The 15,804-nt window shown below is 49.8% G+C and overlaps 1 protein-coding gene across 1 annotated transcript in view; it reads right to left on the bottom strand.

Moving 5' to 3' along the window:
* The window catches only part of Ccdc33 (coiled-coil domain containing 33), a 105,205-nt gene that overhangs the window by 80,779 nt on the left and 8,622 nt on the right, over positions 1-15,804 (bottom strand). The gene's annotated exons all lie outside the window — the stretch shown is intronic.

Genomic DNA, 15,804 nt, shown 5'->3' with positions numbered 1-15,804 from the left:
GGTGGAGAAGGAAGGGGACTTGAGGCTCCTGTGGTTTGGGGATATCCTGATCCTCCCTCTGTACTGGCTGGTCACCTGACCTCCAATTCCAGTACCTGGAGTTGACCCAATAGACCCGGTTTAACCCTGGCTAGGCTTCACCTGGCAGGAGGCCACCCATTCCCTTAGTCCCTTCTGCTGATCCATAGCCATATGGAGGGACCTTCATGGCCCTGGGAGAGGAACCATGGAGCTCTTCAGGTTGGAGGTGGAGCCCTGAGAGGCTGACTTCTTACCTGGAAAGCTCAGCCTGTCCGATCCTGCATTCTAGGGCAGGCCCTGGGGGTAGGGGTGGAGGACAATGTCCTATTAGACTGAGGGAGACTGAGGCCCAGAGAAGAGGGAGGCCCTGCTTACTGTGGTGGCTCCTGGTGAGCGCTACTGGGGCTGTTGGGTGTACCTCATTCTGAGGCTTTCCACTGTGGGATTCAGGGCAGCTGCGTTCTGAGAGTGGAGCTCCCCACCAGGACATTGAGAGACCAAACTAGTCTGTCGGGGAGTAGACCCGCTGCCACCTTGGGCTGGGGATCCTGGGCATATTGCTATCCTCAGGCACAGGGAAAAGGAAGAACCAAGGCTTGAGGCCCTGCTCAACCCTGAGGACTTTTTTGCCCTGACACAGGTAATGGGGGCTCCATTCTTGGAGTTGCTCAAGCCCCACAGCTTGGAGTCCTCCTTGGTTCCCCTCCTCCTCTCACATCCCTCACCCAGTCCGCCTGCACATCCTGTCAGCCCTACCTTAATCCATCCCTAGAATTGCCCCTTCCCAACCCTTCCCACCATCTTCCTGTGGAGCAGTGGTTCCCAAGATACCGGGATGTCTGCTCTGGCTCCTCATTGCTCTTTCCCTTCTGGCCCTCCCCCATTCCCTCCCATCTCACGCCGCAGCCAGAGGGAGCCATTACGAATTTAAACCACCCCTTGGCTCACAATCCTGCCATAGAGCCCTGTCTCTCAGAGCTTTGCAATGGCCTTGTCTTATGCCTGGGTCCCCTGACTCACTCTTTCCAGCCACACTGGCTTCCTAGCAGTTTCTCACATCCACCAAACTTCCTCCTGCCTGCCAGCCTTTGATGGTTGGGCTACTCTATCCTGATTTTACCCAGGGCTGTCAATCCTGTGCCTTGCTCCTGAGCTTCCTTTGGCCTTCCTGGTGTAGGCTGTGTCCTTGCCTAACAAGAGAACGCATTAGAGGGTGAGAATAAGCCCTCTCCCTGCTTCAGCCTCAGGAGTGCCAACTCTACAGAGAGACCCCTCCCCTTCCTCTGACTGAGGAGGGTACCCTCCCCCCAGCAAGGGGACCTGCCAGCATCTGCAGAGGTGTTGATGACAGTAACCACCCCCTATTCCCCTGCCAGGCCAGGGAGGAAGGGGAGGAAACCCCCACTAGACGGAGTGGCTGTAGGGGAAGTAGCCACAGACCACTGCCTCCCCTCCTAGGCCACACTGCTTGCTTCCCAGTGCTCCGTTCTCACTGAGTGTCACCGTGTCACCACCATCAGAACCAGCCTAATCCCCATGAGGTTTAGTCTGCTGGCTTCCAACCAGTTTTGTCTCCAGTTCTCTGAGCCTCAGGGGAATGTCTGGAATGCCACTCTCCTAGTGGTTGATGTGCCTGAGTTTCCTTCAGTGAGGCTCCTAATGTCCCTCCCACCCCTAGATGGAACTTTGTTGCTATGAGGGCCAGGGACTGCTGTAAGCTCCTTAGAGCAGGCCCAGAAGCACAGCAGTGGTCCAATGTCTCACTGACTCCCTGGCAGCCCCAGAGCCCAAGTAGGCCTCTAACCAGGCCCAGGAGTTGTGTTGCCTCTTTCCCTACCCGCTCCATGTCTCCCCTTCAGGAACAGTCTTCCAGGAAATACAGCCTGCAGAGGATTTGGCAGGCACTGCTCATGCTTCACTTCTGGGCATGAGGCCAGCTGCCAGGCTGGCGCCTCCTGGTGAGGCCTGTGGGCATGTGCCCATTGTCAGGCTAGGCCCAGGGCCAGGAGGCCTGAGGCCAAGGGTGAGGACTCCAGTGGGAATGGTGGGCCAGGGCCTCAACCTTCTGCTTTCTTCTCTTTTCTTCCCACCTCTGGATGAGAATCTATAGACTTCCTTCCCTCAGAGATGTCTCTGTGTTAGAATCAATGTCCCCTGCATGTCCCCCATTTCTGACCAGTACTGAAGAATTCCCATACTCTCAGAGACTTGGGAGGCTGAAGCAAGAGGATCACAAGTTTGAGGCCCATCCCAGTAACTTAGGGAGACACTATTTCAAAATAAAATAAAAGAGCTGGGGAGTGTAGCTTGGTGGTAGAGTGCCTCTGGGTTCAATCCCCAGTACCAAAAAAAAAAAAAATTCAGATGTTGGGTCACATATTGGGGAATGATGTGGGTGATGGTGAATCTCCCTAAGTCTTAGACCACACAGATCTATTTGTAGAGTGAGGATGACCCCGGGGAGGGAATTCACTTCCTCTGATTTTCTCCTGCAGCCTAGGAGCAAAGCTGGGTGCTCCCTCTTGGCTTCTCAAGCTCACCCACTCAACACTGCTAGAAGCGGAAATCAGAAGGCCACTTTTCCAGGCAGGGGTTTGCCTCAGTTCCCTCCGAGGTCACACAGCCTATAAATGGCAAGCGGGTACCCGGTATGGAAGCCTGTGGACCCCCAACTACTCCATGAGGCTCATCCATGGCAGGCTCGGAAGCCACTTGATCCGTGCCTTGGCAGTCCACACAGGCAGACTTGTCCTTAATAAGCCAGGATTATCCAGCAGCTGTCCTAGGAGACCTGCGACTGCCTGTCACTCAGGGCAGTTTGGAATGTATATGACAGGAAGTGGGAGGGATGAGAGGAGGAGGACAGGACCAGCAAAGAAAGAGTTAATGGCCCATTTAATTCAGTTCCCAGGAGTGGGTAGCTTAAATTGGTTCTGGAGGGGAGAGGGAAGGAAGGAGATCTACTCCCCATCCCCATTCCCTCCTCCCTGCCATCCCTCCTCCCAGGAATCTGGGAAGTCACTAGAAGCTCAGAAACCCAGGTTCCCCCTCCAGAAGGCTCCTGTGTCTGGAGAGGCTCTGCTGGGCCCTCAGAGGGGCCCTGGGCTGGGAGGGTCTGGCTGCCCTCATCTGTCATTTGGGCAAGTTACTAGACTTCAATGGACCTTTGAATTAAAACCTTTGAATTAAATTTGTGCTCTTTCTTTTTCAGCATCTGAACTTGCCTGGTGTTACCATGGCCAGGGGAAGGAAGATCCTGTTAGAGCAATAAAACCTACTTGGGGAGTGAAACCCCTTCACCAAGGCACCAAGGCTGAGCCAGTGGGGGCAGAGCTGGAACTGGAGCCAGGGTCTGTGTGTCCCCATGATCAGAGGCCTCTGCTCTGCCCAAACCACGTTGCTTTGAATGTGGGGCTCATTCTCTGGAACTGTAACCCCTGTAACCTGAGTACTCATTGACAGTAGGGAGAGGTTGTGACATCTGGGGCAAGAAAGCCTTTCAAAAAAAATGACGCAGAGCTGGTGGTATAGCTCAGTGGCAGAGCACGTGTGAGGCCCTGGGTTCCATCCCCAGCTCCAAGCAGGGGAGAAAAGAAGATGACACAAAAGTCAGAAATCATAAAGAATTAAGTTTGGTTATGTTTTTTAAAATCCATACCAATTTTTTAAAAATATTTATTTTTTAGTTTTCGGAGGACACAACATCTTTATTTTTTTTATTTTTATGTGGTGCTGAGGATCGAACCCAGTGCCCCGTGCATGCCAGGCGAGCGCGCTACTACTTGAGCCACATCCCCAGCCCAGTATACTAATTTTTTTATAATGGCCCCAAATTTACCACAGTGCCCCCCGCCCAAAAAAAAGACAAATGGGAAAGTTGCAAAAAACTAAAAAAGATTAAAATATCTAACACACAAAGCACTGAAATCTATAAATATCATCACAATAGAAGATCTGGGGATTCACAAAAGAAGGAATATGAATATATAATGCTTTATATACATTATGAACATCCTTGTGGAGGATTCTACCCAGCTATTAAAGTGTTTCTGAGCTGAATGTGGTGGTGCATGTCTGTAATCCCAGCATCTTGGGAGGCTGAGGCAGGAGGATCTTGAGTTCAAAACCAGCCTCAACAATGTAGTGAGACCCTAAGCAACTTAGTGAGACCTTATCTCAAAATAAAATATAAAAAGAGGGCTAGGGATGTGGCCCAGTGGGCAAGTGCTCCTGGGTTCAATCTCTGGTACCAAAAAAATTGATTTTAAAAAATAAAATGTTTCTGAAAGCTACCAATCAAATACAACATCTGGCTCCCCCTCAGGGCTCCCAAACTCCCTGGGTCATTCCAGCTCAGTAGGGCAGGTGGAATCCAGCTGCCTACCTAGGGCTCCAAAGTCAGACCAGCCTTGTGCCTGGTCCTCAGTGTGTGACAATCCAGGGGTTTTAAAGGGGAGGGTGGCATCCAGGAGCTTACATTGAGCTGTTGGAATTCGTCGCACTGAGATTCTAGTCCCCTCCTGGCAGGGCCCTGCTGCTTTGCCATAGCTCTTTATTGAATGCCTACTATGTGTCAGACACTGTTCTGAGTGCTTGGCGGGTACAGTAGTAATCAAAACAGACCCCAAATCCCTTCTCTCAGGGGTTCAAGCTGCCATGCCCTGCAGGGGCCCTGGGCCTCAGGAGGGAGGGCTGGGCAGGGGCAAGATGGGTTGTGGAAGCCGCAGGGCCTTGGTGCTGCCAGGGATCTTGCAAAAGAGACAATGGGCCATCTTGGTGGACTCCTTGAGCCTGTGTGGCCCCAGCAACAAGAGGACAGAAGCAAGCAGGTAAGTGCAGTCTGACTCCATAACAGCTGTGAGCACACTGCATTGCAACCTCCACAGGGCCTAAGAGTATAGGATGTCCAGCTCAGAAGAGCTGTGGGGACTGCCTTACCCACCCATTTCACAGTTGTGAGAACTGAGGCCCAGAGAAGGGAAATGAACAAAACAAGGGAATTTGAAGGAGGGATGAATTCATTCAGGTACATGGCCTCTGCCCCCAGTTCTCACCTTTGACTTTTTCCGTACCATCTTCTCAGGATAGGAGTGTTTGTCTGTTTAGCGATCTTGAGATTTGGTACCTGGGATGAACAATCCTGCCCAGACAGCTGGCCTGGGGGCCTTAGAGTCTTTGGGGGTGGTGAAGAGTATGGGGTGTCAGTGCCGTCTCTGGGCTGCTATATACCAGCTCTGAGGCTTGGACTGGGGAATGCGGGTGGGTGGGCAGTGGGGCAGGGGTCTGGATCTTTCTCAGTACCAAGAGGTTCTGTGGGTAGAGGAGCCTTGGGGGATCAGGGCCATGGCCAGTTGGTCAGGGGCCCGGGCAATTGACTCTTAGCACCCCCAGGAAGGTGAAGAGAGGGGTGGCACTCTCTCTGCCCAGACCCAGTTGGGTCACCAGGGCAACACTGTGTGACATCACAGGGCAGAGCCAAAGTCATATAGGCCCCTTTGCAGGTACGGTGGGGTGGGATCTCGTCTTTCTGGAGCTGTCTTTTCTGCTTCCTGGCATCTAGTTGTCACCTTCCTGCTCTTGGGACCCCAGGGTACCGCACCCTGCAACAAAGGGGAGCCAGGCCCTGCCCCATAGGGAATTGCAACTTGGTAAAATGGCTACTTCAGTCAAAGAATCTGCAGCCACCTGCTTCTTTGGGAACCTATAATCTTCCTTTTGTTTAATAATAATAAACAAAATTCAAGAGGATGGTTTATTTTGGAGGACAGGTGGGAAGAGAGAAGAGAATGGGGAAAGGATGCATAAGTAGATATGTTCTTGGTAACATCATGTTTTTAGACTGAGCGGTCAGGGATACAGTGGTCTCACCTTCCCACAGTTTCTCTTTTCATAGATTCAGTTAGATGTAGCCAACCACAGTCTGAAGAGACCAAATGAAAAATTCTAGGAAATAATTCATGAATTTTAAATAAATTTTAATGTAGTATATTGTTATAATTGTTTTATCTTATTATTACTGTTTTTATTGCTTACTAGGCCCAATTTATAAATTCAATTTTATCATAAACATATACATATAGAAAAAAACACTGTATATATAGGGTTTGATACAATCCATAGTTTTAGGCATCCACTGAGGGTCTTGGAACATATCCCCATGGATAACAGATGGGGGAACTACTATATTATTAAAAATAAATTGTAATTAAACAAAGAGGGCCATGTATGAACCAACAATGGCACTGAAATATGTAACTATGATTATGGTGAATCAAACTGAGAGCCACACAGAAAAATCATTACAAAGACAACGAGGCTTTTTATTAAGCCCTGACTGCATGCCGGTTCTACATGTTTTTATTTTTTGTACTGGAGATTGGACCCACAGGTATTCTACCACCAAGCTATATCCCCAAAACCCCACTTTTTTTTTTTTTTTTGAGTCAGGTTCTTACTAAATTGCTGAAGGTCTCACTAAGTTGCTGAGGTTGACCCTGAACTTATGATCCTCCTGCCTCAGTTTTGCAAGTTGCTGGGATTACAGCAATGTGCCATCACACCTGGTTTTCACATGCTTTTGGAAGGACAAAATGGCAGAATAAAGAGTGACAAGTTGAATCCCATCATCATGTACATCCACAAGAATGAGTTCCTAATTAGAATAAGTTATATTCCATCCTTGTATAATTATATCAAAATGGATTCTACTGTTCTACAGACTTAAAAAAAAAATTAAAAAAAAAATGAGTGACTAGTATAGATGGGGGGAGGCTGCTTCACAGAGAGGGGAGGTGAAAACTTTGCCTTGAAGGATGATTTGGGGTGCTGAGTGGGGTTTCGAGTTGTTTGGGAGACCTCTGTGGCCTGCCTTAGTATTCTGCCAGCTGTTTGAGGTCCCATGTTGGAGACCTTCCCATCTTCCTTCATTTAGGGCTCAAGAACAGGACTGGCCTGGCAGTGAGAAGGCAGGGGCGTCCTCTTCTATCCCCCATCCAGAGAGAGAGGCAGGAAGGAGGTGGTTCTCCCTAGTGTAGAGACAGAAAAACTGAGTCCTGGCCTTTGATTAGCATTAGAAAGAACCAGCCGAGGTCACCCAAAGGAAGTCAGGAGTCCTACTCCTAGTTTTCTCCCTCTCCGGGGTTGCCAAGGGTGGGGGACCTCCCCTCACCTGAATGGGGTGGCCATGCCACTCCAGCACCCAAAGCTCTGGGCTCTTTCCCAGCTGCCCTACCTAGCTTCTGAGCTTCTGCCATGGGAGCCTAGCCCTGTACTATTCTTGCCTGGGAGGAACAAAATACAAGTGGGTGCTGGACTTAGGCCTTTGGCTCCAGAGCGCCAGTAGTCCCTGCACACCCAGCAGCCACCAGCAGGAGGGCCCTGTCACTGCCTTTCAATGATTGTCCATCTCCCTGGACCCAGGAGCCTTGGGACACTGGCTCCTGTGGCTGTCCAACCTCCCCAGCTCTGCTCCCACTGGCCAGTGAGAAGGCCTTAAGGACCGCCTGAGCCCCAGCTACCCGCCTTTCTCTTCCCTTCCCCAGTCAGGGGAACTCCACCTCCCCTAACCCAGGGAAACGTCCCTGCTCCCCAAGTGTCCAGAGGAACTTCTGCTGTACTGCCCAGGGCCCAAGCTTTGATGACTCAGGGTGATTCCAGTGTGAGATGAAGCAGGTAATGATTAATCTTACAGCTAATGGGTAATCCTGCTCCCCCATCCCACCCGGTCCCCAAGAGAGAGCACGCATCATTAGGTGGCCAGGGGTTAAACACAGCCATTAGGGAGCCCACCACTCAGGCAGGAGCGAGGCCCTGTGGTTGAATCTGAGGCTGGTTGGAGGGGAAGGAGGGCTCTTGCTTCCTCTTCTGGCTTTGCTCTAGGCTTGCTGGCAGCAAGAGGAGTCTGGTAGATATGTGAGATCCATAGTCATAGATGTGGCTCCTCTTGCCATGTTCCAGGGCCTGGATTCTGAGAAGGCAGCCCTTTGGGCCTAACTGCTCATGCAGCAAGTCCCAGTAAAGCATGTCTCTCTCCCAGAACCCCCAGCTTGGCCTTCCCCTTCCCCTCAGTCCTGTCCTGCCCCCATCCCTAGGACTCTCCATTTCTTTCCCCCTTTCACTGACAGCTTAGTTGTTTGAGGTGGGAAACAGTGTGATTTTGTAGCAAATGATTTTCATATCGGTGTGACTGTGGACAAAACATTAGACCTCTCTAGACTTTAGTTCCCTCTCTTACACAGTGAGGCCAAGAGCCGAATGAGACTCCCAGTAAAGCACTTAACACTGACAGTCAAGTACTCCATAGACAGCTTGCTCTTTTCTCAGAGAACCAAGTTCAGACTTGGGACTTGGTTCTCCCCAGCAGACATGAACCTGAGGAGTGAATAATGTCTGCAGGGATGATGACATCTGTGTGTTGACCCAATGCTTAAGGCTTCACACCCACACCAGATATCCCAACCTGTTGTGCTCCCGGCTTCTGGGCCATTCCCACGGCCATAACTTTCTCCAGGCAACTCCCTACCAGAAACATCTCCCCCAGTCAATTTATCTGTAGGGTCTCCCTCAAGACCCTTCATCCAAGGAGCCTTCCCTGACTCCTTCATCTTCTGCTCTGAGCAAATGCAGTCCTCTGTCCACAGCAACCTCTGACTGCATCAGTGCTGCTTTGTGACAGCCCTTAAAATGCCATGATTTCACTCCTGATATTTAATAGTCACAAGGCAGGAGCATGGGAGCTCTGCAAGTCCCTACTCCTTCCTCAGTTTTTGTTTTGACAGTTGTCAACCGAGGCAATTCCCTCAGAGGGTCTCTATATCCGCCACTACTTTCCCTTAGCTACTTCCCCAGGCCCCAGCAGTATATACAACAGGTGCTCACTTGTTAACTAAAGCATGGGCACTTCTGTAAGGTCCCCTCCTACGACTTCAGCAGTGGGTTCACAGCCTGCCTGGCCAGGACCTGCAGGGGCTGCTCACAGCAGCAGTGAAATGGAGGCTCAGAAGTTTCTGCAGAGAGGTTTGTTGCTGGCTTTTCCTTGTGCTTCAACTGGGCTCCTGAGGTCAACTGAAAGATGGGCATTTGGCTCATTCCTGGGGGCCCCAGTTCTTCCCACACCAAAGAACGCAAGGACAAGATAGTCTGCTTCCCCTACCAAGAGTTCTGATTTTTGAGCAGGTGATCATCGATGTTGGCACAGTCTGAGTGTCCCTTCCTATAGTCACCTACAGTGCTGGGACCTCTCATTCATACCCTTCCTGTTTTTCCTCCACCCTGCTCTGGGCCCCAGCAGGCTGAGCCAGAGCCACTACCTCAATGGGCTGTGGTTGGGTAGGTTTATGGGAGGTGTCAGCGGAAGCTCCCTCCCATCTGTGGTTTGGCAGTGTCCCTCTGCCAAAGGCCACCCTGCCTGACAGGATGCTCTCCCAAGAGAACTGCTCCTCCAGGCTGTAGTCATGTTTTCTTCTCTTACCCCTTCAGGCTGAAGAGTTCTCTTGTTCTACATAAACCTCACCCTCAACTTTGCAAATAGTTTTTATTAACCCTCCTCCAAATATCCAGATTCCAGTGCTGCCTTTTTCCTGCCAGGAAGCTAACTGAGGCGGCCACTGTACAGTCCCTTTCTGTGGACCTGAGCTCTCACCTGATGTTCCAGTATTGCCAGTGTCATCCTCACCACAGGTACCTTTGCATAACCCAACATTTAGTGATCACTTACTATGTGCCAGGCGCTGTGCCAAGAGTTCTACCCACACTGTCTCAATCTAATACACTTTCTGGGAGTAATCGTTGTTACTGCCTTTTATAAGTGAGAATACAGATGCTGGGAGGAAGGAGACTTGCCCAGGGTCACCCAGCTTTGAAGCTGCAGGTCTGAGATTGAATCCAGGCCTGCTGACTGAAGTCTGTGAACATGGCCACCAGACCATGCTACCTTTTCCTTTCATGCTGGGAAAAGGAGTTGCATGTCTTTCTCTCCTGAAACTGGGGTAATGGGGCAACACAGGCAAGGTCAAGTCCAGAGACAAAAACACTTATCCTTCTTCCCTGGCTCCTTCCTTTTCTTTTTGGTGCTGGGGATCAAACCCAGGGCCTTGCACATGTGGCCAGGTGCTCCATCCCTGAGCTGTGCTCCCAGCCTACCTGTTTCTGTTTATTTGTTTGCTTTTGGTATCAGGGATTAAACCCAGGAGCACTTTACCACTGACATACATCTCCAGCCCTTTTTTAAAAAAAATTATTTATTCTAATTATGTATATATGACAGCAGAATGCATTTTGATTCATTGTACACAATTGCAGCACAACTTTTTATTTCTCTGATTGTACATGACGTAGCGTCACACCATATGTGCAGTCATACATGTACCTAGGGTAATGATATCCATCTCCTTCCACCATCTTTCCTGCCCTCCTACCCTCGCCCCTTGTCTCCCTCCCCTTTGCCAATCATAGTTTCACCATTTTTCCCATGCTTCCCCCGATTAGGGATCAGCATTCACTTATCAGAGAGAACATCAGGCTTTGGTTTTTTGAGATTACTTACTTCGCTTAGCATGATGTTCTCCAACTCCTTCCATTTACCTGCAAATGCCATAATTTTATTCTCTTTTAATGCTGAGTAATATTCCATTGTGTATATATACCACAGTTTCTTTATCCATTCATTTATTGAAGGGCATCTAGTTTGCTTCTACAGTTTAGCTATTGTGAATTGAGCTGCTATAAGCATTAATGTGGCTGTGTTCCCATTCCTTTTATATATTTTGAGACAGGGTCTCTCCAAGTTTCTTTGGGACTTGTTAAGTTGCTGGGGCTGCTTTTGAATTTGCAATCCTCCTGCTTCAGTCTTCTGTGCCACTGGGATTACAGGCACGAGCCACTGTGCCTTGCTCTACCTGTCCTTTTGAATGAGGCCATATAGAGGGCTCAATAATCATATAGCCCAGATACTGATTGTAGAGAAGAGCATGGAGGCAGGTTCTAGAGCCTCAACTGGGGAGGCCACTGTAAGTAAGGCAGAAGCAGGGAGGGTATCCCTCACAAATGGTCATTTGGACCCTGAGGGCTGGTGTGTCAGGACACCCCAGCTGTGACTGGAAGCACTCATGGTAGCTCACTCCCAGTTCTAGCCAAGCTCTTGGACGCAGGCTGCTGTCTCAGGGCCTGTGGGCTGCGTGCACTGTGGTGGGATCCTGGGGGGCCCTGGGAGCTGCTTTCCACCCTTCCCCCAGTTCCCTATGGTACAGAAGTGACTTCAGTAAATTGCTACTGGGCTAAATCCATGTATGTCCCCATTTTGTCACAAACCCTATGGTGGTCCTGACTTTGTCTTATGACTCCTGTACCAGTCCCCTGGGAAACCAAGTGGGCAGGAAAAATCTGGGCAGCGAAAACAGCAGGACACCTTGGAACCCAATCTGCACTGCAGGGAGCTGACACTTGACACTTTGGATCCTCCAGTTCCTCACCTACCAAGTGGATCTGCAGAGTGGAACAAGGACTAGATGAGAAGGAAGCCCAGCGCAGAGCAGGCAGCCCCCAGAGCTTTCCCTCCCGCTCACAGCAAGATGGAGCGAACATGGAGCCCCCTCAGCTGGGGAGCTTTGGTGACAGGAGACTTGGGGGTGATGTTAAAGGCCCCAGTGTTCTCGTTGTTGGTCAGCACTGTTTCCATTTGCTTATCAGGCACGTTTATTGATCGCCCTGTTGAAGGATTCCTCTCAGTGTTTGGTAACCAGAGCTCTCGTTTGAGGCCACCCAGGTCCCACCATCAATTCATAAATCACTTTGCTGAAGATGCAACGTGACTTTTGGACATTTTTCTTTTAAAAAAATCAATAACTCGTTAACAAGGGGCTGAATAAAGGGGTAAGCGATGAAGCTGCCCACTATTCCCTACCATCAGGATGGGGCAGAAGTGGGACCTGCCAAGGTTGGGGGGCCCACTCAGGGCTGCAAGGCTCAACCAGTCTCCAGAAAATCTGTGTCCCCCTCACCCCGACTCTGCCAAACCACAAATCTGTTCATGTCTTTCCTCTGCTTCAGTTAACAGTTTGGCAGAGCCCCGAGTTCTAGGGAGACCCCTGCAGGTTTCTGGTCTGCTCCCAGGGAACCTCTCTGTCGGCTTGCCCATCCCTGCCTTACACCCTTACTTTAGTCCCATGACACACCTGTGGTCCCCCCAAGAGGAAGGTGGTCTCTCCAGGTTTGGGGACTTCAGATACCTTCTTGTACCTGCACTGTCCTCCCTCAGCCAGCCTGAATAATTGATGGTTCTTCTTCAAGACACAAAGAGCACAACCTCCAGCAAACCTTCCCTGAAAGCTCCCTCCACTGTCTCCACCCTCACCCCCACCCCAGGACATCAGATCCACAATCCCTGGGCCTCCCCTAGATCATGACCCACTATGGACTTCTCAGACAGGGTCTCTTTCCTTAGGGGACAGAGACCGTACCTGGGAGTTGCTGTGTCTCTAGGACTCAGTATGTGGCTTGGCACAGGGCTGGTACCAAGGGGGTACTTGTTGAATGAATGGAACATCAAGTTGGCATTTCTCCTCTCTGCTACTCTAGCCAAAGACAGTGATGCCTGCACCCCCATATCTTCCCTTCTCTAGAGTGCAAGCCTTCAGTGCCTCTCCCCCTACAGGGGTGTGAATAGTTGGTGTATGTGAACCTCACGATAGCAGCTAACAATTTAACAATTAGTGAGCTCTTAGACGGTGCAGATGCTACTCATGTTAGCCCTTGAAACCACAACCCAAGATAGTTACTACTATAGTTCCCACTTTAAAGACAAGGAAACTGAGAACCAGGAGCAAAAGAGATCAGCTTTAGAACCAGGCTTGTGTTCCGTATCACAGTGCTGTTCCATAATGAAGTGCTTGTGGGGAGCCTGGGGTTGAATGGAGGACAGCCCTAGCACCCCACCCTCGGGATGGGGCCCCAGTGTTGGCTCTGCAGCCAGGAGAACCAGTAGGTCTGGAGGGCTCCAATTACAGGAAACTTCTTATTCAGGCCAATTCAGCCTGGGATCCCTCTCTCTCAGATTCTCTGCTCAGTTTGGCCACCCTAGCCTGAACCGCCGTCTCTACCATAGAGCAGAGCCTCTGGCCCTAATCTCATTTGAGGCCATGAAATCGCATTTGCAGCGTATTAATGCAGCGTGGAGCTGGCCTGGCCCTGCCTGTCTCCTGGAAGAGAGAGGAGCCTGGAAAGCAATCTCAGGGAGGCATCTCCAGGAACACCCGCAGACAAAAAGCAATTATGGTTTAAAAGGAGGATTAAAATAATGTCTACCCCCTCCCAAACACGTGCCCACCGGAGGGCCTCAGCTTCATTTGGCCCAGTGATGGTTCAGGGCTAGCTTCCTGCTGGGATGAGGGATGGGGTTCCCCATGACTCGGCCTTCATCTGCCCCAGCAAACCACCTCCTTCAAGTTCCCCAAAGAAGCCATGTTTACTCAAACCCGAGTCCTGGCCTGGCTGTCCACCTCCCTAGAGCAGCCTCAATCCTGTGACTCTGACAAGCTGCCATTAACCTGCCCAGCCCCTTTGTTGAGCATTTGCTCTATTATTTAAATACAATTCAACACTCCTATCAGGGGAGGGCTGTTATTACCCCCACTTTAGAGATGAGAAAAGAAGGTGCAGAGAGGTAAGTTCCAGAGCTAGAAGGCGACAAAACAGAGAAACTAGAATTTTTCACTGCTCTCTTCCCTGCCTTCCTGTCCTGACTCAAATATAGCTGGCCCTCCAAATCTGTGAGTTCCAAATCTGCTGATTTAAGGAACCCTGGATCAAACATATTTGGAAGCCAAGTAAGGCAGCCTGTGCTTGTAATCCCAGTGACTCAGGAGCCTGAGGCAACAGGATTGCAAATTTGAGGCCAGTCTTAGCAATTTAACAAGACCCCCAGCAACTTAATGAGACCCTATCTCAAAATTTTAAAAAGGGCAGGGCTGGGGGGCTAGAGATGTGGCTCAGTAGCAAAGTGCCCCTGGGTTCAATTCCTAGTATATATATATATATATATATATATATATATATATATATATACACACACATATGTGTGTGTGTGTGTGTGTGTGTATATATTTGGGGAAAAACTTCTGTCTGAAGCTGGGGGTATAGCTCATTGGTACAGCACATGCTTAGCATGCATGAGGAGGCACTGGGTCTGATTCCCAGTATTGTAAAAAAATAAAGAAAAAAAAAAATCATGCTTGTACTGAACATTTTTACAGACATTTTTTTCTTGTCATTATTCCCTAAAGAATACAGTACAACAACTATTTACATAACATTTACATTGTTCCAGGCATTATAAATAACCTAGAGATGATTTAAAGTATACAGCAGAGTTGAGCTTAGTGGTATACACCTGTAATCCCAGACAGGGGAAGCTGAGGCAAGGGGATCACAATTCCAAAGTCAGCTTCAGTCACTTCATGAGAACCTATCTCTAAATAAGTAAATAAATAAATAAAGTGTATGGGAGGATTGTGTAGACTATATGCAAATACTGCACCATTTTACATAAAGGACTTGAGCACCCACTGACTTTGGTATCTGAGGGGGTCCTGGAACCAATCCCGCAGGGTCCAAGGGGCAACTGTACTAGCCACCCCCTCATCTGTGATTTTAGCCTCCACAGGGTGGGTCCAGCTGGGTCCCTCCTATACCCAAGTAACTGCATGGTCTCACTGTGATGCTCTTGTCTTCTTGGGAGCTCTCAGAGGCCAGGCCTGGCACAGAATCAGTGCCCAACAAACGTACTCCTGGAAGAATCCATAATAGCTCCCTGTAGTGGGATAGGGATATGTGGCCATTTCTGTCTCCAAGGCTAAGCCCAGGGTGCTTTTGAGGCTGTCTGTATTCTGGAAGTTGTTAGGAAGTTGTCCCTCTCCTCCAAGAAGTCCTCCTGGACTGCAGTGAGGCTAGTACATTATCCAAGTCTCACAACCACGTATCAAAGCAGACCCCATTACCCACTTTCTACAGATGAGAAAATAGAGGGTCAGAGAAAATGACAAATGCAGAAAAACCTAGTTCAAGGCAGAGCAGGAGCCGCAATTCAAGCTGGTCTAAAGTTTGGCCACTGTACCTTTGTGGCTGTGACTCACTGTCATGCCTCCAGTAGGGGCTAAGAGTTTATTTCTGGGAGGCATTTATAGAAATCTTCTAAGTGCCAGTTATAGTGGATGGGGTGCCCTGGACCCTGAGCCACCGACAGTATGTCTCTACCCCAGCCTTGCTCCCAGACCACCCAGTGCAATGAGAACTCATTGTGGGGGTCAGTGGACATGGAATAACCTATTTTCGCTGGTCTTAGTGTGATTTGGGGGCCAGGAAGAAACCTGCTCTCGTGAACTGCTCCCTCATGCTCCTGTCCAGAAAGAGTCCAGAAAGTGTTCAGTGACTTATTCCAATGGCTTAAGGAACTGCTTGTAAGGTGTGAGTTTTCCTGGGGAGGGATGCAGCAAGTCATTCCCACCTGTGTGCTAGTTACAAGATCAAAAAGACCAAAACATGCGCGGAGACCCGGTTTCCAGCCCGGCCTTCCTGCTGGAATCAAGAAGATGCTTTGGGCAAGTCTTTTACCTCCTCTAGTGGCTCAGTTCCTGTTCCAGCAAACGGCTTCCCTGTCCACCTCCCAGACCAAGGTGAGCTTTGTGGGCATTCAGTGAGTTCTGCCTTTGCCAGCCTGGCTCAGAGAAACCTCCCCAATTAAGGTGATAACAGAGAACACAGAGCCCTCAGAGATGGCACTTACTGTCCATT

Source organism: Callospermophilus lateralis, chromosome 3 (genome assembly GCF_048772815.1).
Source record: "Callospermophilus lateralis isolate mCalLat2 chromosome 3, mCalLat2.hap1, whole genome shotgun sequence".
Taxonomy (NCBI): Eukaryota; Metazoa; Chordata; class Mammalia; order Rodentia; family Sciuridae; genus Callospermophilus; species Callospermophilus lateralis.
Note: the sequence above shows the minus strand (reverse complement) of the source record. Positions and strands in the feature narration are given on the sequence as shown.